Raw genomic sequence first — 24,915 nt, 5'->3', positions numbered from 1 at the left:
ATCCGAACTACCTCGGGTCACGGGGAGCCTGTGCCTATCTCAGGCTTCATCGGGCATCAAGGCAGGATACACCCTGGACGGAGTGCCAACCCATCGCAGTGGTGTGTTCATAGTGTTATAATATAATGTGCTTGAAAGTACTATTGTGACAATCCTTGCTAATGCTAACACACTAACGCACCATAGCATGTATATAGTTAAGAGCAGATTTCTCAAGTAGTATTTACTTAAATCATTATCTTGATGTCTGTTTGTTTTTATTTTACTTAAATCAGTTTTTGTACTTTTCCAATAGAGATGAAATTGATAGCAAGTAAACAAACGTAAACGAAGCTCGATAATTTTCTCGATCGCTAAGCAAACGTTTCCTATTCGTTTATGGATATTTCATTTATGTCTATGATGATTAAGGTTTTCTTAAGCTTTGCCTTAACAGGAATGCGAGTAGAATTCCTCTCTTGTTCGATATCGTGTCATATCCGTGCCTCTGGGCATCATGACGTGTGTATTGTGTTCATTGGAAAGAGTCTTAACTTTAGGATTTATTAAGTGGTCATACGGTGTAAAAGCCAGAAACCGCATGCTTTTAGCTTCTGTTCTTTTCTGCTACAATACCTGGTCGATACGTTTGAGCTTTTCTGCATGGACTCCATGGTAGTTTTGGGCTTTTAGTGCTATGAAACCCAGCAGGAACACTGAACACTTATCCAGAGCCATGTCATTGCTAATTACATTCAGCTGAATGACCAATAAAAAATGACAAAACAGCCTCGATTAGGAATAAAGCATGCACAAGCTGTCGCTAATTACTCTGCTACTGTAATACCGTTATTATGAAATGTATTGTGCTGATTGAAATGTCTGAAGAAATAGCTTAAACTGTCTGTTTTTATCCGAACCCTGATTAATTTCCCTGTGTGAGATGATGGTGAACTGGTGCAGATGCTGACTTTGATCAATGTTCGAGGCTTCAGGTGAGGAAAAGAGGAAAGCCAGAGCAATGGAGATGGGCTAGTTGGCAAATACGTGTCAGTTTTTGGGATTGAGGGATGTTTGGTGCAAAAAAGAGGGGGCGAGAGAGAGAGAGAGAGAGCGAGAGAGAGAGAGAGAGAGAGAGAGAGAGAGAGACTGCTGGCAGTTGGAGTGCGGAGTTTAGTGTGGCGTGTATGCAATCCGTCTGGGGAATAGTGGAGCTTTAAAGCGTAACGCCTTTACTGAGAGTGGCTGAGAGCGTTTCTGGGCTTTCGGGCCGTTTCCATCCTGTTTATGATTTCACAAGCATGGAACCCATTACACATCCTTTACGCGCTCTGATCCGCACTCGCCGCTCCCAAACCCTCCCGAAATCTCTGGAAAGAAAGCAATTTGTTTTCAGTGTGGTGATGGTTGCCAGTTGCCACCTCCCTTCCTCTGCTTATACTGTATGCTGCAAACGCACACAGAACTGCCTGCCATGATGCCTATAGAGTTCAATCATTATCAAATTTTCTTTCTTTCTTTCTTTCTTTCTTTCTTTCTTTCTTTCTTTCTTTCTAGTTTTTCTCATTTTTTGTATTCATTTATTTATATAGTATTAGTTTCACTGATTGAAACTAATAATAGAATTTAAATAGTTTAAATTTACTTACATTGATGATTTTTAAGTAATGGTAGAAAGGCTTGGGTGGCCAAGCTTCGATTAGTTTATTGCTTAAAAAAATAAACCAACTTTTTGTGCTGTCACATTGTAGATTCAATGTATATGTCAGCAGCAAATAAATAAATAAATAAATAAATAAATCTGTTAAAAAAAAAAAAAAAAAATCAAATAAAAAAAATAAATAAATAAAAAGCTAAAAAAGTAAAAGTAAATAAATAAAAGTAAATAAAGAAACAAACAACTAAATAGTTATATAGTAAATAGATAATAGTTAGATATGTTTTGAAGGATTTTTAAATTTATGTTTAGCATTCCCAGACCAAACAATCTCATGGTGGTCCATTTGCCGGAACTCATGCTCATGGTTCGAGTCCTGACTCTCCGTGCCGGTCCCAAGCCCGGATAAAAATGTGAGGGTTACATCAGGAAAGGCAACCGGTATAAAACCTGGTCCAAATCTAATATACAGACCAGATGATCCACTGTGGTGACCCTAAACAGGTAGCCGCTGAAAGACCAACAAAAAACATTCCCATAACAAACAAGAAAAGGTTTTGTATTCCCAAAACGAATAAAATAAAATAAAAATTATTTAAAATGAATAGATTTTCCTTCCCACTCACTTAACTAATTAATAATTAATTTAACCTATATTATACAGAGTAACCACAAGCCATGAGCAAAGCTTTGTGCAAAGTCTTACAGCTTTTAGCCTTGTCATGGCCACATATACAGTACCGCTACTCATACTACAACACGGTGTGAAAGAGGATTTTTAAAAAGGGCTGAAATCCAACACTGGCTGTGTTGAATGAGACATTTTGTTGCATCCTCTGAAGAAACAAAGAAACAGAATGAATCCCTTATAAACTACTAATTCAGCTAAGGAGGGCTTTCTGTTGCTGCCAGTAGATGGAGCAAACATGTTTCCACTGTTTGTGTGTGTGTGTGTGTGTGTGTAGTAATTAAAATGTCTTGTGTTGTTTCGGTGAATACTGACTAGCCAGGTAACTGGCAGAGTGAATGTGTGGAGGAAGGGAGGGTAAGTCACAGGGAAAGAATACGTGAACGAGTTTGCCAGGATCCTGATGGTTTTGTCCAGTCTGCATTGTTCTCTCTCTATTTTTTTTTTTTTTACCTGCTAAGCACCGACCTGTGAGGACAATCATATAAAATCCCATAAAAACAAATCTAGCCAAGCCTGGCTCAGCACTCCACTACACAAATGTGTTTATTCAGAGGCGGAAAGTGGATGACAAATATCCCTCTCCGGCAGTGCTGCTGTATGATTCCAACTGCTGACATGGTGCGTTCATGCCAAAGCGGTCCAAAAAGTTTGTTTGTGGGGTTTAATTCATTTCTGATACGATAGAAATTCCTGTGAATAAAAGTAATGTTCGTCAACAAATGCTGAATTTTCACTTACTTATCTGCTGCAAAGTACCAAGTAGCATCTTCAAGACTGTCACAAAGTAATATCACCATGGCAACACCCACATCCGTATACTGTACTGTATATGTCTCAGTGTGAGATAATCTCTCTCCTCTATATATAATATTAACATGTAATGTGCATTACAAAGTGAATTATAACATTAACCCTAACCCTAACCCTAACCCTACACAATGATAATCTCTTCTGAGCAGCTAAAATGTTTATATTAAAAGGAATGTCCTTTAGTAACCCAGAATCCAGTTAAATCTAAGGCCTTCATTGCTGCTTTCCTAACTAATCTGCGCCAGGAATTTTAAAGTCCAGGAAGAGAAATAAATACAGCACCAATCCAGTGTTAATGGAGACTGCTTACTGTACTCTCTGACTTAAAAAAACAACAACAACAACATAAACAACTAATTCACAGTTTTTTGTTGAAATAACTCCATCAACAACAAAATCCATTCAATGGCAAAATCAGGCACTAAAATAAGCCAGCATAGAGAAATCAATGAAAGATTATGACATTCAGAGTGTTAGAGCAATTTGATGAAACACTCAGCTGCCATATTAATAGAAACATCTACACATAAGTATCCAACTGGATAAGCAGCAGCATAATGTAAACATTAGATTTTTAAAATAAAAATCCAAGAAGCAGTGGTCCAGAGCTCAGAAGACAACCACCAAGCTGGTTCAAGCTAACAGGAAGGCTTCCGTAACCACTCTTTACCACTGTGGTGAACAGAACAGACCACATAAGTTCCCTATACTATACAAGAAAGCCTCAGTAACTCAAATTATCACTCTACAACTGTGGTGAGCAGGAAAGCATCTCAGAACCCAAAATAAGCCTTTCCATAAACATCATCCCATAAATATGGTAGCCCTCGTCTAGCAGTCAGAAAAATGTTTTGTCATAAAACTCAAAGCATCTTGTTTTCGACTTCAGGAAAGCAGCGACTTGAACTCTCTGAACTTGAAGTCCTCCTGACAGAGTGTGCTACAACATACAACAGCAAGACCACATCAGCTACATCAGCAAAGCAACTATGGTGAGCAGAAAAGCATCTCAGAACACCAAGCATCAGGATCTTTACCAGGAATCTGAAAATACAGTGAGGATCAGAATTTAGCTTCATCAGCATGAATCCACGCTCCATAGTGAAGGTAGTGTAATGGTGTAGGGAATGAATTCTTGCCACAATTTGGGCCTGTTAATACCAATCAATTATCACTTGAATGCCACAGTGTATGGCAGTGTTACTCATTGCGCGGCTCGCGAGCCTCCTGTGGCTCGCCAAGCTTTAATATGCGGCCTGCATGGCAGTAAATAATACGATGATATGATCATGTGGTTAAAATTTATTTTTCATTTAAATAACATTAAAAACAATCAGGGAAACATAGAAAAACGAATGTGCTCTATTACAAATAATAATATATATTTATATATATTATTTGACTCGTCACTGACTCACTGCGTTCTGCGCAATAGCCAGTTTTTGGCGGCCTGCCAGAAGCTAGTTTGTGTTTCATGCTAGTTAACAACTTGTGTTTACTGTACACACGGACTAAAAAATGGATCGATTTCTTATCAAACAATCCCGGCACAAAATGAACAGCAACAAAGCAATGTGACAGTGACAAAAGAGGTAACTGATGGGGAGCATGCATCATCCGCAACTCGAGTAATTATTGTATTGCAATATTGTACATTGTACTTAAGCAGATTTATTTATTTAAGACTGAATAACTTGCCATACTTTGCGGTGAAAGTGACTCTCCTATTGACCTTGTCCTATCAGTGTGGCTCACATGAAAAAAATAGTGAAGACCACTGGTGTATGGTATAGTTTCTGACCATGTCCATCTCGTCATGGCCACAATTTACCATCTTCTAATGGCTACCTCCTTCATGATACTGGTTTCATGAACATGACGATGATTAGTGGTCTTCACTGACCTTCCCAGGAGACCCGATCTAAATCCAATAGTACACCTTTGGGATGTGGTAGAACGGGAGATTTACAGCACCTGAAAAATGCAATCAGGTCAACCTGGACCAATGAATCTGAAAGGAAAGTTTCGAGCATCCTGAGCAATCCATGCCATAAAGACTCAAAGCTGTGGCTGGCCACAAAACCACATTTTTCTTAATTTCCTCCAAATTCTCCCACAGCAATAATAGATTTCACATTAGACGGACAGCACGGACAGAATAAGCGCGTAATGAATTTCCATCTTGCAGGAAGCGTGCCGCCGTAGTCCACTTATCGAGCGCATGGTTATGAAGAACGTCTTTAAGTTACGGCTCGGAGAATGACATATTCACAGCTTGATCTTGAGAGTTGGTCAACACGATCGTCTAGGGACAGCACAGCGGCATCTTGTTCATTAGTGTGGTCTATGACGCCACATTTTCATTAAATATGCTGGAAGCCAATACTCTCCCAGCTCTCATCGAGCAGACACGTGTAACCAAGATGATTCATTACGGAACTCATTACAGAATTGATCTTTTCACATCCGGGCTTGTTTTTATTTTTCCTGCCATCGTTTCACACTGATGCAATTGGTCTTATGAAATGGGGAAGAGAAAAATGTTCTTGTCATAAAACTCAAAGCAACTGGTGCTCGTCCAACTCACTTGCATCGCTTGCTTGCTGGACTCCGGGGAAGCAAAGACTTGAACTGTGTGAACTTGAACTCCTTCTGGCTTTTTCATGAAGCAGAGATTTGCTACTGACGGTTTTGCAGCTGTTCAGGCCCAAAGATTTTCTGACAGCTCTGCTCCATTACAAGTCTCATCCCAGACACAATCACAAACCAGTTTTCTAATTACTCCACCACTGGGCATTGCCAAAGCCAGCATTAATAGTTATGTAAACATTGAGCTGTGCTGTCAGCATCCAGTGAAAACCTTTTCTCATCTCTCTACGCCCGTAATCATGATGAATGGGAGTGTTTCGTACCTTAATAGAACCCTGGGAACGGTTCTATTTACATATTTTTCTGCCCCTCTTCCTCTCCTTCTCCATAAGATAATTGACCTGCTCGGTGACTCAAAGGTCAAACCGAATCAATGCTTGAATGAATTATTAATCAGCATTCCATTTGTTTAAAAAAGGATCAGATTGACTTTTATGCAATGTCAAATTGATCCATGCAGCACACACTTTAAACAAGAGAGAGGAAGACTGATTAGGTCCTGCTTTGCCCTCGATCCCCTCGGTCTCCAAAATAAAGTGAAGAAGCATGCTTCCTCAGCAAGGTAGCCAGAGTTGTTTGAAAAAAAAAGCAAACTAATGTATTCTGCTACTTCCCACAAGCCTGTCATGTGGTTTTGCACTCTAGAGACAACCTGGCCTCTGTTTCAAGTAAGGAATGAAACTCTTAGGGTTGTGCTGTTGTAGGATTCTGTAGTGATTATAATACACTGCGTCAAGAACCTTCTCTCTCTTCTCTCCCAGGGGACTTGGGGCACAATGCAGGGGACACCCTTCGACAGAGCTCCAACCCATCACAGGACACAATCACACACACATACATACACACTTATTCACACACTAAAGACAAGTTAGTATGTCTTTGGACTGGTAGAGGAAGTCCATAGTACCCAGAGGAGACTCCCAAGAAACCCCTACCCTGGAGGTGCAAGGAAAAAGTTCTACCCACTAGGTACTAATAACAATTTTATTTGTTTTAAACTACAGATGGTTGCAATTTTCTCTTTCTCCTTTTTTTCTCTCTGAATCTTTTATTTGTCACATATACATTGCTGTACAGAGAAATTCTTTTGTTCCAATCTTAGGATGTTGGGGTCAGAACACAATGTCAGCCATGACAGAGCACTCCTGGAGCAGAGAAGGTTAAGGGCCTTTGCTCAAGGGCCAGACAGTGGCAGCTTGGCAGTGCTGGGGCTTGGACCCCCCGACCTTCCAAGCAACAACACACAGCCTTATCTGTTTGAGCGCCTGGTATTTCCAGGCAGGCTCCCACCCAAGTACTATACTTAGTTTCTGTGATTTGACTCACTGTTAGAGAAAATGAATCCACACTTTTGGTCCATACAGCAGCATTGTGCTATAACATGCTTTAAAGGGCATGTAGTCATATAGCCTAGTGGTTAAGGTGTTGGGCTACCAATCCAGAAGGTTGTGAGCAGGGATGAGCGAGTACAGCATTATCTGTATCTGTATCCGTATCTGTTAACCATATGAATTATCTGTATCTGTATCCGTACTCTGAGTGGGTGTGGCCTAACGGAAGTATTGAAATGGGCGGGGCTTTAACCGGTAATAATTAATTTGTAATATTTATAACACTAGCTTACTACCTTTATGTTTTTATGAAATACAGCAAAAACGTGTCAGACACTCAGTGTCTGGTTACTGGTTAGAGACAGCTGAAGGTTTAAAAAAGAAAAAAAATCTCCGACAGTCAGAGACGCAATGCGAGTCGCATTCTACCAAACAAGCACCACGTCTGAACGAACCCACGTTTACCAGAACTCTACTGGTTAGTAAGTATGTATTATTAACGTTACAACCCGAAGTAAAAAGCTGAAGAAACCCTAAACGTTAACGGAAAAGACCTGTGAACCCGAGTGACTGAGGGAGAGACAGAGAGCTGTTCTGTGTATGACTGTGAGTGAGCAGAGCGAGACACAGCAATACAATACATCTGTATGTGTGTAGGGGAGGGGCGCTGTGACTAGCCTATCACTGTAGGGGAGGGGCGCTGTGACTAGGCTATCACTGTAGGGGAGGGGCGCTGTGACTAGCCTATCACAGAACGCCGACACAATTATATACCCAATGATGATTTTCATTCAATCTGAGCACAGATATTGACTCGTATTACTCGTATAATACTCGTACTCGGCAGAAGTGCTTTATCCGTACCGGATACTCGTTTCAGCCGAGTATCCGGCTCATCTCTAGTTGTGAGTTTGATCCCAGGTCCACCAAGCTGCCACTGTTGGGCCTCTGAGCAAGGCCCTTAATGCTCAGTCGTATAAAAATGAGATAATGTAAGTCGCTTTTGATAAGGGAGTCTGCCAAATGCTGGAAATTTGTATACTTTTAGCGAATTTAACTTAACAACCATTAGTGGGATCAAGTCATCAAAGTTACTGTTTAACGTCTTAAGCTTTTCCACCCTTTCCAACTTTAATGCCTTTCCAACTATGTCTTTTGTATCCTCTGAGTAGCTTTTGAATCTTCTTGTAACATCCAACCCCCATAGTCTACCTCCTACACATTCTTCGTGACATGTCAGAGATGCCATATATACAGTATTCTTTGTATCAGGACTGGGGTCTGAAAGGGTGAAAGCAAAGCATCTTTTCAAAAGATTGTTTCTTCAGATTTCTCTTTTGCAGTGATACACATCAATACAAAACAATACTATGCGGGGATGCAAACTTTTGCATGTTAACTAATAAACCACTCATGATATCTAAGGCATTAACTAAGCTTTATGAGATTTTAAACCTAAGGGACAGCTAGCTTTCTTTTTTCTGTACTGTAAGTACAAATAAATTGAAAAAAGTGCTCTCTTTGCTACACAGCTCAGCTGCGGGATGTCTCAGCAAATCCTTTTCCAAACGTTCATTTCCACCCAAATCAACACAGGGAGGGAATAACACAATAATATGATGCACAGTGTTGTTTCTGGCAGACAGAGGAAATAGCCCACAATCCCAGAGAACCACGGGAAGATCAGCACGCATCCATCCGTCGCTGTAAAGCAGGGCCGAGGAGCACGGAGCAATACTGGCGAGCTCGCTATCTGAATGAAAATCAGGTCTCTACTTTTATTGCCAAACAGCCTTCAGGGAAAAGGCAATGTTAGCATTTGTATTTGATTCTGTCTCCACTATAGTTCTTTGTTTACTACAGTCCCTCGCTGTAGCTGTCGGACAATAAGGTTTGGCATTGTGGGTAGGTGGTGAATCTAAAAACGTGTCTGAATATAAATACGACAGACCTAATTATAAAATCTAGCATAGCCATTATTACCTTCTATCGGTCTGACATGCAGTATTTATAGCTGAGGACACCTATCGAGGGAGTCGTATTGAATAAGTCAGTCCTTTGCAATAACAGTACTTTTTCGCTATGTTACAATTTAGGATTATTTTTTATTTGCTGAGTTCATGATCATAATCTATGTAGGAGTTACATGTCTGGGTTGGACTGAATTACAAGAGTTACATTAGATATATAGATTCTAAAGGACGCTTGGTGTGACGTAACACACGGCTTTAAACTTGAATAATTCTGCACTTCTCACTCTCTCTCACTCATTTTCTATCGCTTATCTGAACTACCTCGGGTAACGGGGAGCCTGTGCCTATCTCAGGCGTCATCGGGCATCAAGGCAGGATACACCCTGGACGGAGTGCCAACCCATCGCAGGGCACACACACACTCTCTCATTCACTCACACAATCACACACTATGGACAATTTTCCAGAGATGCCAATCAACCTACCATGCATGTCTTTGGACCGGGGGAGGAAACCGGAGTACCCGGAGGAAACGCCCGAGGCACGGGGAGAACATGCAAACTCCACACACACAAGGTGGAGGTGGGAATCGAACCCCCAACACTGGAGGTGTGAGGCGAACGTGCTAACCACTAAGCCACCGTGCCCCCCTAATTCTGCACTTATACCTGAATAATATTATTTACTTCAGTTTGAACTAATAAGTTAAAGCATATGCTAATCTGGAACTAATGAACCCTAACTACATGTTTGTTAATTCCTGTAGTAGGAGGATTACATAGCTGTGAAATGGATGGAGAGAAAGAAATGTATGGAGAATGATGGAAAACGACTGGAATGTGAAATGATCTGTGGTTATTATTAGTGCATCTTTCGGTGTAAATGATGAAAGTAATCCTATAAGCTCTATTCATCAGGTCATGTTTGTGTACAGCTTCATACGTCAAATTATATCAGAAATCTAACCTCCTAAGTCTTATGTGTTAATTAATACATTTACACATTAAGAAGCGTACTAACATGTACATACAGTAAAACGGTTGTTATTCCCTCATTAAGTCATGAGTTTTTATTGGTTTATTTAAGTAAATTAATTCTATTTATTTCTTTTTTCCTAATTATTTAATTAAGTTAGAACCACTACATCAATATCTGTTAAATGTTTTTTTCTAGCTATATGTTACTTTTATAGATTTTTTTTTCTCTTCTCTGTCTACAGTATAATATATCATAGTCATATTATTCGTTGCTCACTTCTTTTTCATTTTTATTCAGCATGATACATGTGAGTCAGTAAGTGAATAACAAACCATGTCCGTGAGTCATTTAACAGTAGCCACACAATTCTTTTTTGCACCGTAATACCCGCTCAATTAACATTTACACTGGCAGTTGGCTCAAGGATCTTGATCACACTCTATTGTGACTTCTGTTTACTAAAGAAGAATAGCATAATTAGAAAATGTAATTAGAAAATGGTTTACGCTCCATGAAATCAATGATTTTTTTTCCTCCGTTTCACAGTTTCACATCCTTAGATGAAAGAAAGACAGACATACAGTAAAGACAGATTGAATAAAAGTCTACTACTTATATCCTTGAAAATATGACAGTTTACCTCATAAATGACTTTGGAGGCTCTTCAAGAATCGAAACTTGTCTGTGGCTTGAAAACGTTATCAAGCAGATGTCCGGTTTAAGTTCCCACTGGTGTATCAGATTCCTGTTCTTGTTCTAACTGATGCTCTTTCCATCCAGCTCAAGGTTCGATGGATTGACCTGATTTTCTGCTCACCAAGCTAGTAAAAAGTCATTGACTTAAACTTGCCATTTCCTTCCTGGATGTTTTTTTTTACAGCATTCGATCTAAACTCAAGTGTTTTTAAAACACAAACCTGTACATGTGGCACCAACAACTAAAACATCTGCCCTCGTCATTTAGACAATAACAGAACGCCTCGGCTTAAGTGTTTCGCTGCATGGTTCAGGAGTACAGGTGTTCCTAATGAAGTGGCTGTCGAGTGTATATTAGTTTTGCACTTGACACTGGCGATGTCTGTGAGTCTTTATCTACAGTATAGAAGTAATACATTACATCGCTACATTACCCTCCAAGTGCACCTGCCTTTAATAAAGCAGTCAATTAGAGGCCCGTTAGGAGCTACGCTCAGCCCCAAATGCAATTTTAGGTCATCTTATAGATTGCTGATTAAATATTTGTCCTGATTTAATTGTCCTGTGCTTTTTTCTTGCTGGTGGCTTTGAGAATGTGCCACATGTTCAATATACACTTACACACATCTACATACAGATCCAGAGTCACATCCTGTAGAAACAAGCACTTTAGATAGCTTTGGAATACCAGGGTCTCAACATCAGGAGAGAAAACGCAGTCCTGAGCCTCTGAACAGAGTCTGAAGTCGTTCGGTCCCAGCGTGAGTCTGTGATGGCTTTTTTTCGTTTCTTCTTCCGTGCACCGTTACGTAAGTCATCTTATGTAAGTGTTATGATCTAATGCGCCTTGGCTTCTCAAATGAACTGCAGAGGAAAGCAGCAGCAGCAGATTCATAATGAGCGCTTAGTGCATGATTAGTGATCTGATGGAATGCCAGGCCCATTTATTATAGGCAAGATGTGGAGATTGAGTTTCTCTCTCTCTCTCTCTCTCTCTCTCTCTCTCTCTCTCTCTCTCGCTCTCATTCTCTATTTTTCTTTGTGTGTTGAAAATAAATTCCATTTCCCTAAAGCGGTCTCATTTTAGTATATAATAAGAGTTGATTCAATATGCATCTTAAATGTCAATGTTTAAAAGCTCTCTCTCTCTCTCTCTCCCTCTCTCTCTTACACACAAACACACACACACACACACACACACACACACACGCAGTGATACGTCTCAGCTTCCCCATCCCTGTCACTATAAATTATTATTTAATAACAATTTTATAAACTCTCTCTCCCTGTCCAATATGTCTTAGTCTGGACACCGTCTCCACCTCCCCTCTCGAGTGACAGTGATGTTTACATTATTAATACATAAAAGATTAAAGAATATATCGATTCCTTTGTCCTCCCAGTCCGAGTGTTATTTTTATTTATTTTTTTATTTCTTTATCCTGATTCGCTCGATCACTGATGTGCTGCTCACGGTCATGACTGCTAATTAGGAGCGGATGCTAACAGGGCGTTTTAAGAGCGAGTCCTCTAGTCGTTCACTTTGTAGTAGTAGTCGAGGCATCTTTTGTGACAGAGAGCCTCCATGTGAATTCATTCAGACGTGCTGGTGTGTGGTGAATATAAAACAGCAGGCCAATTTGATTACGTGGATATTAAATCGGCAATGAAGGCTAAGGACTTGTAATTATTTTAGCTAGATAGATTTTCTTTTTTACTTACATAATGATTAAGGCAAACATCTGAAAAAAGGTATTTTTATCATGAAAATAATAATTTAACTGCGATCCTCTGTAGACCTTGTTAGTAAATCAGTTTGCACTTTTTTTGGGGATGTTATCAAGTTCCTACAAATAAACAGTAAAGCATTCGTATAAAGCTTTTATTCACAGGCTGAAGTGTAGCATGTGAACAAACAGCGTCCTATCTAAAGGATGGATATTTTGCAAACTTGTGTGTCATAATTTCAAAACCTGTAGAAAAATCTTCTTATCTTTACTTATAAGAATGCGATCCATGACGATTTTTTCCTCCTTTGTCTTAACAAACAAACCTCGACTGGTGCAAAAAAAAAAATATATATATATATATATATATATATATATATATATATATTTTTTTTTTTTTTTTTTAATTAATTTAATTTAATTTCATTTAATTAATTTTTCTTTATTATTTTAGTATTTTTCTTATTATTACAGCCACATAAAAAAAAATCATTACATTTTTATTCTAGTTTAAGATTTTCTATTTTAATATTGTTTTATTTTATTTATTTCCCTTTTACTGTCACAGATACTGATGTTTATATTTTATTTAACAACCCTTTTTTATTTGTATAGAATATATTTTTATATAACATTTTATTATCATTATTATTGTTTACTTATTTATTTTCAAAGCAATAAAGTTGTAAGAAAATTTTACCACCACCTGAACTTGAATCATAGCCTTTATCTATTTTTATTATTTCATATTCTTATTTATTTATTTATTTATTAATTATGAATAAATTCTCATCAATGAACGCTAAATAATAAATGCAGCATTAAGTAGAAATCTTTATTAATAGTCATTTTATTTTTATTCTAAATGTGGAATTTATTTATTCGTATTTGTATTTATTTCCTTGTTTTTCGCCCGAATGAATCCAACCTTTTATTGCTGCTCTTTGACAAGTCCACTTTATAAACACACTTGACTTCTCTTAAGAAACAGGATGAAAAGTCTAATCTCGAACAGAAGAGTCCATGAATATCAAAGTGTAATATGCTTCTGTAGTAAACAAAAGAGCCACGTTCAGTGCTGACCCTTACTATTGATGTGACGCTCTTAATGTTCGCCGCAGGCTGCTTAACAGCTCGAGACTCATAAAGTGTACAGGAATGGTGTATGTGTCAGAAATGACACAGTATATCACGTGGTTCAGCGTCAGGGAAGGCAGGAGTGTTGTATGGTTATATACTGGATATTTTAGGATGCTTACTACTGAGGTATCAGGGCTTACATTTAGGACACGTTTTTTATTTTTTTAGATTTTTTTCGAGAAAGAGTGGAAGAGAAATCCATCCATCAGTCAAATAAAGAAATGTGAATAGGAAATAATCCTGAAATTTTCCCAATTTTTCAGAATGTTGAAAATTCAAACCTGATATTAAATTTACTTTAAACCCCTAAACTTACTTTAAAGGCATTAAACCCCTAAAACAACAATGTCCCAAAAATGTACACTTTCTAATAAGCCATGTGATGTCATTTGAACCCTATAGAGTCAACCTAAAGTTATATAAGATGCTTAAACATTATAGATCATACAGTATATAGAACATAAGTAATCAACCAGGAATCTGGGTTTCTTCCACTTATAGTATTGCCAACTTAAATAATTTATTTATTAAGCAAAGAATAATGTGTCATCAATTTTATGAAAACTCTTTTCAATGATAAGTATAAATGGTGACTCCCAAAACTTATTATGCACAATGTTGAGTCTCTAAATCAGTTGTAACTATAGAAATTAAAGTATTAACACCACACAAATGATAATTGGTGCAATTGGAGGTCTTTGGGCATAAAATCTTTTGGTAAACTTTATTCACGTGTTTACTTACGTTTTATGATGATGGAGTTGGAGTTGCCGGTGCCTCAATACCTGCCAGCACACAGGTTACTCAAACTATAGCATTAATAACAAACAAAGTTTTTCTAAAAAAAAAAAAAAGAGAGAGAAAAAAAAAACAGAAAAGTTTTCAATTCCTTTTGCAGAGTGAATGTGGAACCTTGTCACAGAAATAAATTGTAAACCAACATGAATATCTAACCATGAAATGTGTTAAGAATCTACACACTGATGCGTTCTCAGAGAAAAAGAGGATATCGTCGCTGTCAGGCGGAATCCTCGTATCTCCAAAACTGTTACTTTTCAGGAAATTAAAAAAACGCCGTACCTTATCTGCAGTGCACAGGGTTTAGTCCGCGTTGCAGTGGATTGTCTTGCGCTAAATTCCTGTCCTCAGACGAGCACCAGAACTAGCGTGGGTCAAGATTTTTTTTTCTTTGAGCCCAGTGTTTTGAAGACATTTACCTCAGAAGACGTGTTGATTCGTTGCGACTCTTCTTGAGGAGAAATATGCCGTGAAGCTCTCCCGCGGAGTGAGGAAGAGGTGGACAGTTGAAGTGTCCAATGGAGTTATGAGATTTGCGCTCAAGCTATTTTCAAGACTTTAGATTGGTTAATAACTTGTAAAAATAACAGACCCACGTGGGGACTGACCAATAGCATCGATATGTGAAAAAATATGAAATTGACCAAATTTGGACATACGAGGTTTCCGCCCGACAGCGACGATATATTCAAATACTAGAATATCATCGCAGCACATTGTATATGAGTGAAGTATAAATCTGGTTGATGTACATGCTCTTTATGACCTGTTGTTTTGATTTTTTGAAAAAAATTTATTCATTCACCACCCAAGGGAGTTCAGTAATAAAGAAGAAATGCACAGGTTCAGTATGAACGGAGTTCACTGGTCTGTGAAAAGAGGTTGGTCTGCATGTGTACAGCATGTATACTCTCGTCATATTTATGGAAAATAAACAACCCCACACGATTTTTATGAGTCCTAACTACTCTTGGCCCGGACCTGTTTACTTCCGGAGCCGTGAAGCTGGAACCTCTGACTGGAACAAGCTGGAAATATTCACACACGGCGAACCCCAAAGGCGACGAGGCGTACGGCTGATAAATGACCCGGTAGCATCAGCTGGGTCCAAATCATATTCTCTTTTTCCTCCCTGCCTGAGCTGCATGCATGCGGGAAAAAAATTACCTTGACTTTGCGTACACACAATTCGGGAGAGATGGTCCCAAGCTAAATCACAGATAATGATGTTTCCCTGTAAGTGTATTCTTCTTCCCTTTGGAGCCCGTTGGGGCTTTCGGCGCGGGAGATCTGGAGCCTCGTGTGAAATCTCCACTGCATACAGAGAAGCGTCGGATGCGCTCGGCATAGCATCGAGATGAATGATCAGATAGAGGGAATTATAGTAAGGAAGCCAGAGACGGAGGTGGAATCAATCTTCGGATCGCCTCGTCCTCTCCGCTGGGGCCTCGGGCTCCTCCGTACTTTACTCAAGTCACACCCTGATCGAGTGATTCCTCTCTCTTTTTTTTCTCCTTCAAACTGAAGCGGACCTCATTTCACAAGTGACCTTTTCCTCATTTTCAAATTATTTCACGCCAAAGAGAAGCAGAGAGTCTCTCTGATAAAGACTTACCATGACCCCTCTGAGCTATAGACTGCCTCGCCACTTCTAAGGAGATAAAAGGATTTAGAAACACGGCTAGAAGATAAAAACAGACCACTTAGCAGGGTGAAATCTTTATTACTGGAAGATATATGGTGTATAGGCAAAAATAGTGAGACTTAAAATTGAAGCAGGCGTGGCTTAAGCCTGACCCCCCCCCAAAAAAAGGCATCAAATTCCTCAGAATTAAAAATGACACTTACACTTCACTGTTTCTGAGATAAATTTTTATTGTAAACCTTAAAGTACATTTTCAAAGTCAAAAAGTGGTCAAAAATAAATCCTGCTTGCATAAGTATTCAACCTCTTTTGCTGCATTAACAGCTTTACATCTGTTAAAAAAAGGTTTGCACTTATTTTTCCTTGCAGATCTGCCCGAAGGTTCTGCAGGTTGGTTGGTTGGACCAGCATGCCAGCAGCTTCAGGTCTGGACTTGAGCTTGTCCACTGTAGAACATTCTTTTTTTTGTTTTTAGCCACTATGTCTTGCAAAAAGATTAGATTTTCTCCCAAATCGTTGCAGTTTTTTTTTTTGCTAGTAACATCTTGCAATATTTTGCTCTTTGGCTTTGACAGGTTCTGAGGATGAAAAGCTCCAGAGCATGATGCTACCAACACCATGTTTCACTGTAGGGATGTTTATTGAGGTATGCCTCATGTCTTATCCCATTTTCCAAATATGAATAAAGTACTGCAGCAGTATAATTTAAACCACCATGCTCTAAAACAGGCAGGTAATAACAATGCTGTAAATGCATTGGGCTGCATGTTGACACGAACATGAGCTTGCTTGAAGACAAAATCCTCTCGTTTGTCTTTTTGTAAACGATCGCGACAAGCTTTTCGAGTAGACCGTTTTTATGTATGTAGGTGTATTCTGTTACATCACAAACACATACACAAAGCAGCCACACTTCGATTCAATTTCCATATGCTGTCTGATATGAAGAGCAGAACCATTAATGGAGGAGAAGTTCATACGTTCGCCTCATCGTGTGCTGCTGAATGGGCAGATCTCATGAGTTCTCAGTGGGAATTTGTTCATTAGAGCACATCCAAATGTGCTACTAGCCTCACTTTTTTCCCTCCTTTCTCCTGTTCTTGTGAACGTAGGGTGTATTCGGAGACAGAGATCAAAGCTCCATTTAAAATGCCCTGCAGGTCTACAGACAACCGTCGAGTGAGCGGTTTTAGCGAGCTGTGAAGATGGAGAGAGAGAGAGAGAGAGAGAGAGAGAGAGAGAGAGAGAGAGAGAGAGAAGGAAGGAAACAAATAGGAGGAAGTCTCGGGGGGGCAAATAGTAAGGAGTCTACATGTGAGAGAGAGAGAGAGAGAGAGAGAGAGAGAGAGAGAGAGAGAGAGAGAGAGAGAGAGCGAAGACAAATAGGAAGATGTCTACATGAGAGAGAGATGTAGAGAGTGATGGAAGAGGGGCCGAAATGAAGGTTGGTCCATGGGGAGCCCTAAAGAATGTATTGTACCTGTTGTGATTTGGTCTGAAAAGCCAAAGCAGATTAGTCAACCCAAACACGTGCACACACAAACACACACACACACACACACACACGCACACACACAGATACAGAATTAAGTCCCTTAATAAAGAATAGAAGCCACTTGATAAGCCAGTAGTAGGAAAAATATAACAATCCATTCATTTTCAAAAAAAATAAATTGTGTGTGTTCTTCAGCAACAAACCGCGAAATATGATCATTATCCATTATGTAAAATAATATTTCTTTTTTTCTCCTGTTGAACAGCACTGTAGCTGAACTAGCAACAACAATGTCCCCTGGTGATGTCAGTCATCGAGCACAGCAGAACCACAAGCCTCTACACAACAAAAATTAGCACCAGAATCACAGCATAATTCAATAGAATTCAATAGAAACCGATTTAATTTAATTGTGAGCATTTCCTTTAAAAGATCAGTCCTGCTGCATAACATACTCAAGTTTAATACAGAGTATAGCCCGTAGGAACGAGCCTGATGTGTTATTGACACAGGATCTCTTGGGTTCCTCTTTACTCCAAGCACCATGGGCAAAGGTCACCCTTGGAGCATGCTTACACAATCATCTCATTTGACTAGCCACAAGCAATGTATGCTCCAGGGGCCTCCTCTGACTGTCCCATCCCCTGTAACCTAATGTGTTTTTAATTAAGTTCAGCTAAATCTATTAACAAATTCAGGACCTTTCTTTGTTGCCCGGATAACGATTTACACATTTTACACACTTGTTTTTAACCATAGCATGCTATGAAGTTAAGAGTAAAACAGACTCTCTAATGAAAAACAGCTTTTGGCTAACAGATAAAAATGCTAACACACACTTTTTATTCAGCAGCGCCTAGCATATTCAACATTCAGCTGTGGAACTCAAACCAAAACATGCTAAATGATACAGCTAGCTACTGCTTATATTTAACTAGCACTTAGTTTTACCTCACTATCTCACTATTTACCACAACAGTAAGATCCAGGACCTTTCTTAATGGAGAAACTACATGCGAAACTACATGCTGCTAGATCAGCCAATCTCTCATCCGTCCTTATCCTCCTTGACCTTTCAGCAGCGTTTGATACGGTCAACCATAAGACTCTCTTAGCCACCCTCAGGAGTCTTGGGATTTGCGGATCAGCTTGGGAATGGTTCGCTTCCTACCTGGAAGGACGCTCATATCAGGTAACATGGAGGGGAGTGACATCTGCTCCACGCAGACTCTCCACTGGCGTCCCACAAGGCTCAGTACTTGGTCCTCTTCTTTTCTCCCTGTATACTCACTCTCTTGGTGAAGTTGTTTCCTCACATGGGTTCTCTTACCACTGCTATGCTGATGATACACAACTTACCTTCTCTTTCCCACCCGCAGATGCCACAGCTTCTGACCGGATCTCTGCATGTCTGGCAGAAATTTCATCATGGATGACTGCTCATCAGTTAAAGCTTAATCTTAGCAAAACTGAGCTGCTCTTCATCCCAGGTGATTCATCCCCAGGTCATGATCTTGCTATATCCTTGCACAACGATCTGATCTCCCCTTCAGCCACAGCTCGCAACCTTGGGGTAACTCTGTACTGGCACCAAGGTGGTGGAACGAACTTCCCCTAGAGGTCCGGACAGCTGAGTCACTGGCTATTTTCAAGCGGCGGTTGAAGACTTACTTATTCAGGAAACACTTCAACTAGCACTTCTTTCCCTGTATATTGCATTTATATATAAAAAATCATAAATAAATAAATAAAATAGAAACTTTTTCATTGTAACTTTGAACACTGTTTTAAACTCATGGTATCTTAAGTATGTAACCTAGTGAGCCAGCATTAATGTATTCAATGTTAGAGATTTAAGCACTTATGTACGTCGCTCTGGATAAGGGCGTCTGCCAAATGCTGTAAATGTAAATGTAAATGTAAATGTAATGGCCGGATAACAATTTACATATTTTACATACATTCTTTTTAACCCTAGCATGCTCATGATAAGCCTATCTAATGAATGAAAGCTTTTGGCTAACAAATAAAAATTCTAACTGTGTACAAATGGGTTAAAGGCTGCAATGGTTTACCTCAGAAGAGAAGCCAGTCGTAATTGGATAAATGTGACTCGCTCATTTCGGTTTCTTCTCTACAACATTAGAAGGATTCGGCCATCTTTCTCCACACAGGCTGTTCAGGTACTTGTTCAGTCTCTTGTTATTTCAAGACTGGATTACCGCAACGCACTGCAGGCAGGTCTGTCTATGAATGCAATTCGTCCTCTGCAAATGATCCAAAATGCAGCTGTACGGCTTGTTTTCAACCTGCCTACAGTAAGTTCTCGCATACCACCCCGCTGATGCGATCCCTCCACTAGCTTCCGGTAGCTGCATGCATCAGATTCAAAACACTGATGCTGGCGTACAAAACCAAAAATGGACCAGCTCCCTCTTACCTCAAAGCCCTCATCACTCCTCGCACTGCACCCCGCACCCTCCAATCTACCAGGACTGCTTGACTGGTTCCACCATCTCTCAGGGTAAGAGGCAACTGGCACCAAGGTGGTGGAACGCACTTCCCCTAGGGGTCCGACAGCTGAGTCACTGGCTATTTTCAAATGACGGTTGAAGACCTACTTATTCAGGAAACACTTCAACTAGCACTTCTTTCCCTGTATATTGCATTTATATATAAAAAATCATAAATAAATAAATAAAATAGAAACTTTTTCATTGTAACTTTGAACAATGTTTTAAACTCATGGTATCTTAAGTATGTAACCTAGTGAACCAGCATTAATGTATCCAATGATAGAGATTTAAGCACTTTTGTATGTCGCTCTAGATAAGGGCGTCTGCCAAATGCTGTAAATGTAAATGTAAATACACACAGACAAGCTAACCATTTAGACAACAGTGACTAGCATTGTCAGGTGTGGAAACAAAAACAGGCTAAATAATACAGCTAGCTTCAGAAAATCTGTTAATTATTAACTAGCGGTTAGTTTTTACCCCACTGTTTTATTACTGTTGTTGTTGTCTTGCACATTTTTGCCCTTTTTTTTACTCTTGCCTTCTAGAATATTCTTTTTAGCAATGCGTATCAAACTGAGGTAAAATGCTACAGGTTCTAAATAAGGTGTGTCCTAAACATCATTCTTTACATAAAAATGTAGTTGTTTTGTCTCCAAATGGTTATTTTGTAAAGATTTAGCTGTTTATTTAACTCTTTGCTAAGTAAATATGACATTGAAGTAGGCAGGTAGCTTTTAAAGGGTAAAAATGCAGTATATACTGTCTTTCTCAACAATAAGACGTAAAGCCATCTCTATTGCTAGGAGTCTACGCTGTTATAGGAAAAGAATCAATGCTAGGATGGCCCTGAAGTGTTTGCTCCTCTAATAATACAACAATCTGTCAATTATCACTATTCTTATTTAAGAGTGACACTTCTGATTTTTTCATCAGTCTACAGTTACATTTAATGTTGTGGAACATCCCTGAAAAAGGCAGCAACGCAATGCGCTCGCAAAACACCCTCAAACAAAGCACTTAGGAGGAACTATTATATTGACTGGATGAGAATGACTGACTTAATAGACTTTAAGAAACTATTTGGAGCAAAAAATCCCTTCTCTGTAGCGCAATAGCCGCAGGATATAGCCGCATTGAGCATGCTTCGGCGCCCCAAATTGGTATGGAGCACAGAATAGTGACTGCTCATTGGCTGTTTTCCTGATTTCAACATCTACTGGGTGTCCAACTTACCTTCCTATATGTGTTTGGGGTATTAGGATTTTCCTTCCTTCATGGAGCAATTTGCCTGAAGGGCTTAAGATCTGTAAAGCCCATTGAGAGAGTTGATGACCTGACAAACTGTTTGGCTGTTCAGAAATTTTTTTATACATAAATAAAACCATATTTTTAAAGGTTTTTTTTTTATAAGTAATCATTCTCATTGCTTTCCACATTGCACAGCTGAAGCGAGTGGCTAGTGAAATATTTTTGTCTTCTTCTCTCACCCCACCCTATATCCTGAGCCAAATTCATCCACACTGAGCCCCACCATTACCCTGCGAGCGCCGTGTGTCCTTTAACCGAAAAGAAGAGTGCTTGTTTAAAAACGGTCATTAATGGGAGCCTGTTCCCCAACTCATCCACCTCGGGCACCCAGCAGCCATTATAATCTCATCCCCAAAATGGCAGTGTTAATGATTAAAACACGGAGGGCAGGGAGAAAAGAACATTACCCCTGAGGTCTCGCTGCTGCTCCTCCCAAAGCACAAATGATGGCCAATGCGTCCATTTAACTTAGCTAGTAAATGTCTCACTGCTCCGAATCCATTACTGGCAAATGATGTTGGTAATACGCCTGAACACCAGCCACCATGTGGGATTTGTGCAGGCTCCAAAATCCAGGCCAAGTTCATCATGTGTCTGAAGGTGGCTTTACATCTGGAGGATGTAACTCTGCTTGTCACTCAGTCAAGATCGGGGATGTGAGGAGTCGACAGGTTTTTTGCGAAAATGTTTAGAACATAAACCAGTCAGATCAACATGACAAGCTTCATCACGCAGCAAAGACGTACGTGATACGAAACACATCAATTGAATCACTATCAGTCTCACCGCCTCATTTATTTCCATGGCAGTGAGAGATGTGCTTCTCATAATGTCAGAAATGCTGCAAATGAAGCTGCATTTATCCCTTAAATACACTTGACACCATGACAAGTATTCCTGCTCATCTCTATTTAGGTATGCCAGAAATTGGAGAGCTCAGAAAAACACATTGTTTTCAATTTTAAGCAAAAATAAAATATAAAAAAGGTATGCAGACTTAATTGCACTGCATGTACAGTATTAGGAGAATATTCCAGAGGTAGCTGATGTTGAAGGAGATTTCTGTTCCTCAATAAGGTAAGAGGTCAGACATGTTATAAACTGAAATATGATGATTATTATTGTAATGATGACACACTAGAAGTAGTGCTTACTGATTAACATTAGTTAACATTATTGTGATTAGACTAGTCTAATCTGACTCAAAACACCGGCACATCATTGACATCATGTTTCGAGCTCCGTAGGTTACCACTCCGTTCAGAATTGGTATTAACATCTGTCTCAGGATATCTAATCATTATAACAAGTAAGTGTCAAGTGTATCTTGTGAGACAATCACCCAGGCCACATTTGTGTTACACTTGCATGTTTGCATAGCAGGAATCTGTAGCTATAGACTTCATTTATATCAAATGACCCATGGATTGTGATGTCTTCTCTATAGCTTTATAAGAAAAATCTGTGCAAAAATAACTTTGTGAATATGGTGTCATGTATAAATGGAAATGCATCATTTGAGTTATAGTATTTGTATAGAGATGCTTTTCAATTGCTTTTGGTATACCTGGCAACCCTTACGCTTATAACTTTTTTTTTTACATGAATTCCATAGTGTCTTCTGAACTGCTGTTCCTGTTCTGTCAGGTTTTTTGACACTCATATGTCTGTTATCCCTGATTGTCAATAATGATTGCTATCCTGTAACACCGTGTGTCCTGTGTTTTGACCCCTCGTGGACGTTGATAATAAGATTTAGAGTCGCTGTCATAAAAAACGTTGCGTTTGCGCCCTTGCGTCGCGCCTTCATTACCAAGTTAATCCAAGCCTGAACAAAGCCACTAGAGCTTCACTGGAGATTTTAGCAGATCTTTTTTTTTTTTTTTTAAATGATGTTAGAACAGTAGAAATGTGCTTTTTTTCTGAGCTTGTACTCAGAAATCAATAGCTTCAACTGGCTAACAGGTTGGTATATGTTGTACAACTGTCTGTATAATTCATAACCATGAACTTTACATCGTTACAAATGATGATGTGGTGTAGTATTATCCAGACATGCTCGGCTATCACTGAGAGGTGTAGCGCTCTTAATGACCCGTTGCTATATCAAGAAGGTAATTACGACAGAGATCTCTAAATAATGTCCTTGCAGAAAAACATGCACTCAATATTATCTTGGCAGTCATTTTAATTGAAATTTCCTGCCATAAGCAATGTATGTATGTATGATTCAATTCTAACAGCTCATTTGATTCAACATGCTTTCAGGATACGACATTGTACTGTAATAGGTAGGAAGTAATTACTCTATGTCAAGGCTAAGAATAATGTCCAGGTTTAAGTGAAGAGCACTAGAGGGTTCAGATGCAGAAGACAGCAAGCTTGATCTCATGGGAAAAACTTCCACTGTGGATTTTATGTCGTACAGTACGTCTATATGGTGCACGAGTGATAGATCAGCCCCAAAATCTATAAGACGTTTCTATAAAGGAAAGCTCTCAATAACGTTCCTTGAAATTCATGGGGCCTCTTTTTTTAAACTTGATTACTGGAAGGCGTACGTCACGAACGCTGTCACAATTGTATTTCCTTTTCCCGATGAATAAGTGGCAAGTCAAGATGATTTTATTTCCACATTGATAAAATTACGAGCCATAATAGCCTCCAGTGTGCTGCTTGCAGATGTGCGATAACTAACAATATATTTACACGATAAAGGAGCATACGAGGGAAATGTCATTTCCTCATGTTGCTTGTATAACTGATGCATTTGTCAATATTTCTTTATTCTTTTAAGTGTAATTCTTATAAGCGTAATATGTGCTACATCTGTACGTCTCTTTAACCTTCCCGGTAGCTGACGAAGCTCTAAGAAAGAAATCCAAACGCAGATTAATAACGATCGCTGTGTTTCTTACTTTACCTGAGCCGTGTGTCCTACCTCCAGGCTGAACCTTATTTAAATTGAACGACGAATCGTGTAACAGATGGTTTACAGTCTACAGACGGATGACTGACCTTTTCGAAAGCACCTTGGGTTTCGAAATCTTATTTTGCCCATTTTCCTCACTGACAGGATGACACATCTGCTTAGGGAATAAGCCCCGAAAAAATTAATAAATAAAATCCCAATATGGTTACTTTCAGTGATTTACATGATGCCAATGGGATTAGTAATGAAATGTAGCTCAGGACACTCATGAATAACAAACAGAAAGTGAGATGCCTTTGCATTGCATATCAGAACGCCCGGCTGTGGAATAAATGCGCTACTTAATCGTACTGATCTCCATAAAACCTTCATGGGGCTTTTCAGAGAACCGAATGCACTAAAGGCAGGAAAGGGGGCACGCTGTGTACCGACTGCATAGCCAAACGCAGAGAACAAATAATCAATCAAAGTAACACAAGAGCACACTTCGCTGTAGTGGTCAAGGGGATAATGGAGGTTATTTACTGTTTACTGCAAAAATACACAATACCATAAGAGACTGACTAGGTTAATTGAGTTGAAAGAAG

Source organism: Tachysurus vachellii, chromosome 22 (genome assembly GCF_030014155.1).
Source record: "Tachysurus vachellii isolate PV-2020 chromosome 22, HZAU_Pvac_v1, whole genome shotgun sequence".
Lineage (NCBI taxonomy): Eukaryota > Metazoa > Chordata > Actinopteri > Siluriformes > Bagridae > Tachysurus > Tachysurus vachellii.
The sequence above is the reverse complement of the archived record's forward strand: the minus strand, read 5'-3'. Positions refer to the sequence as shown.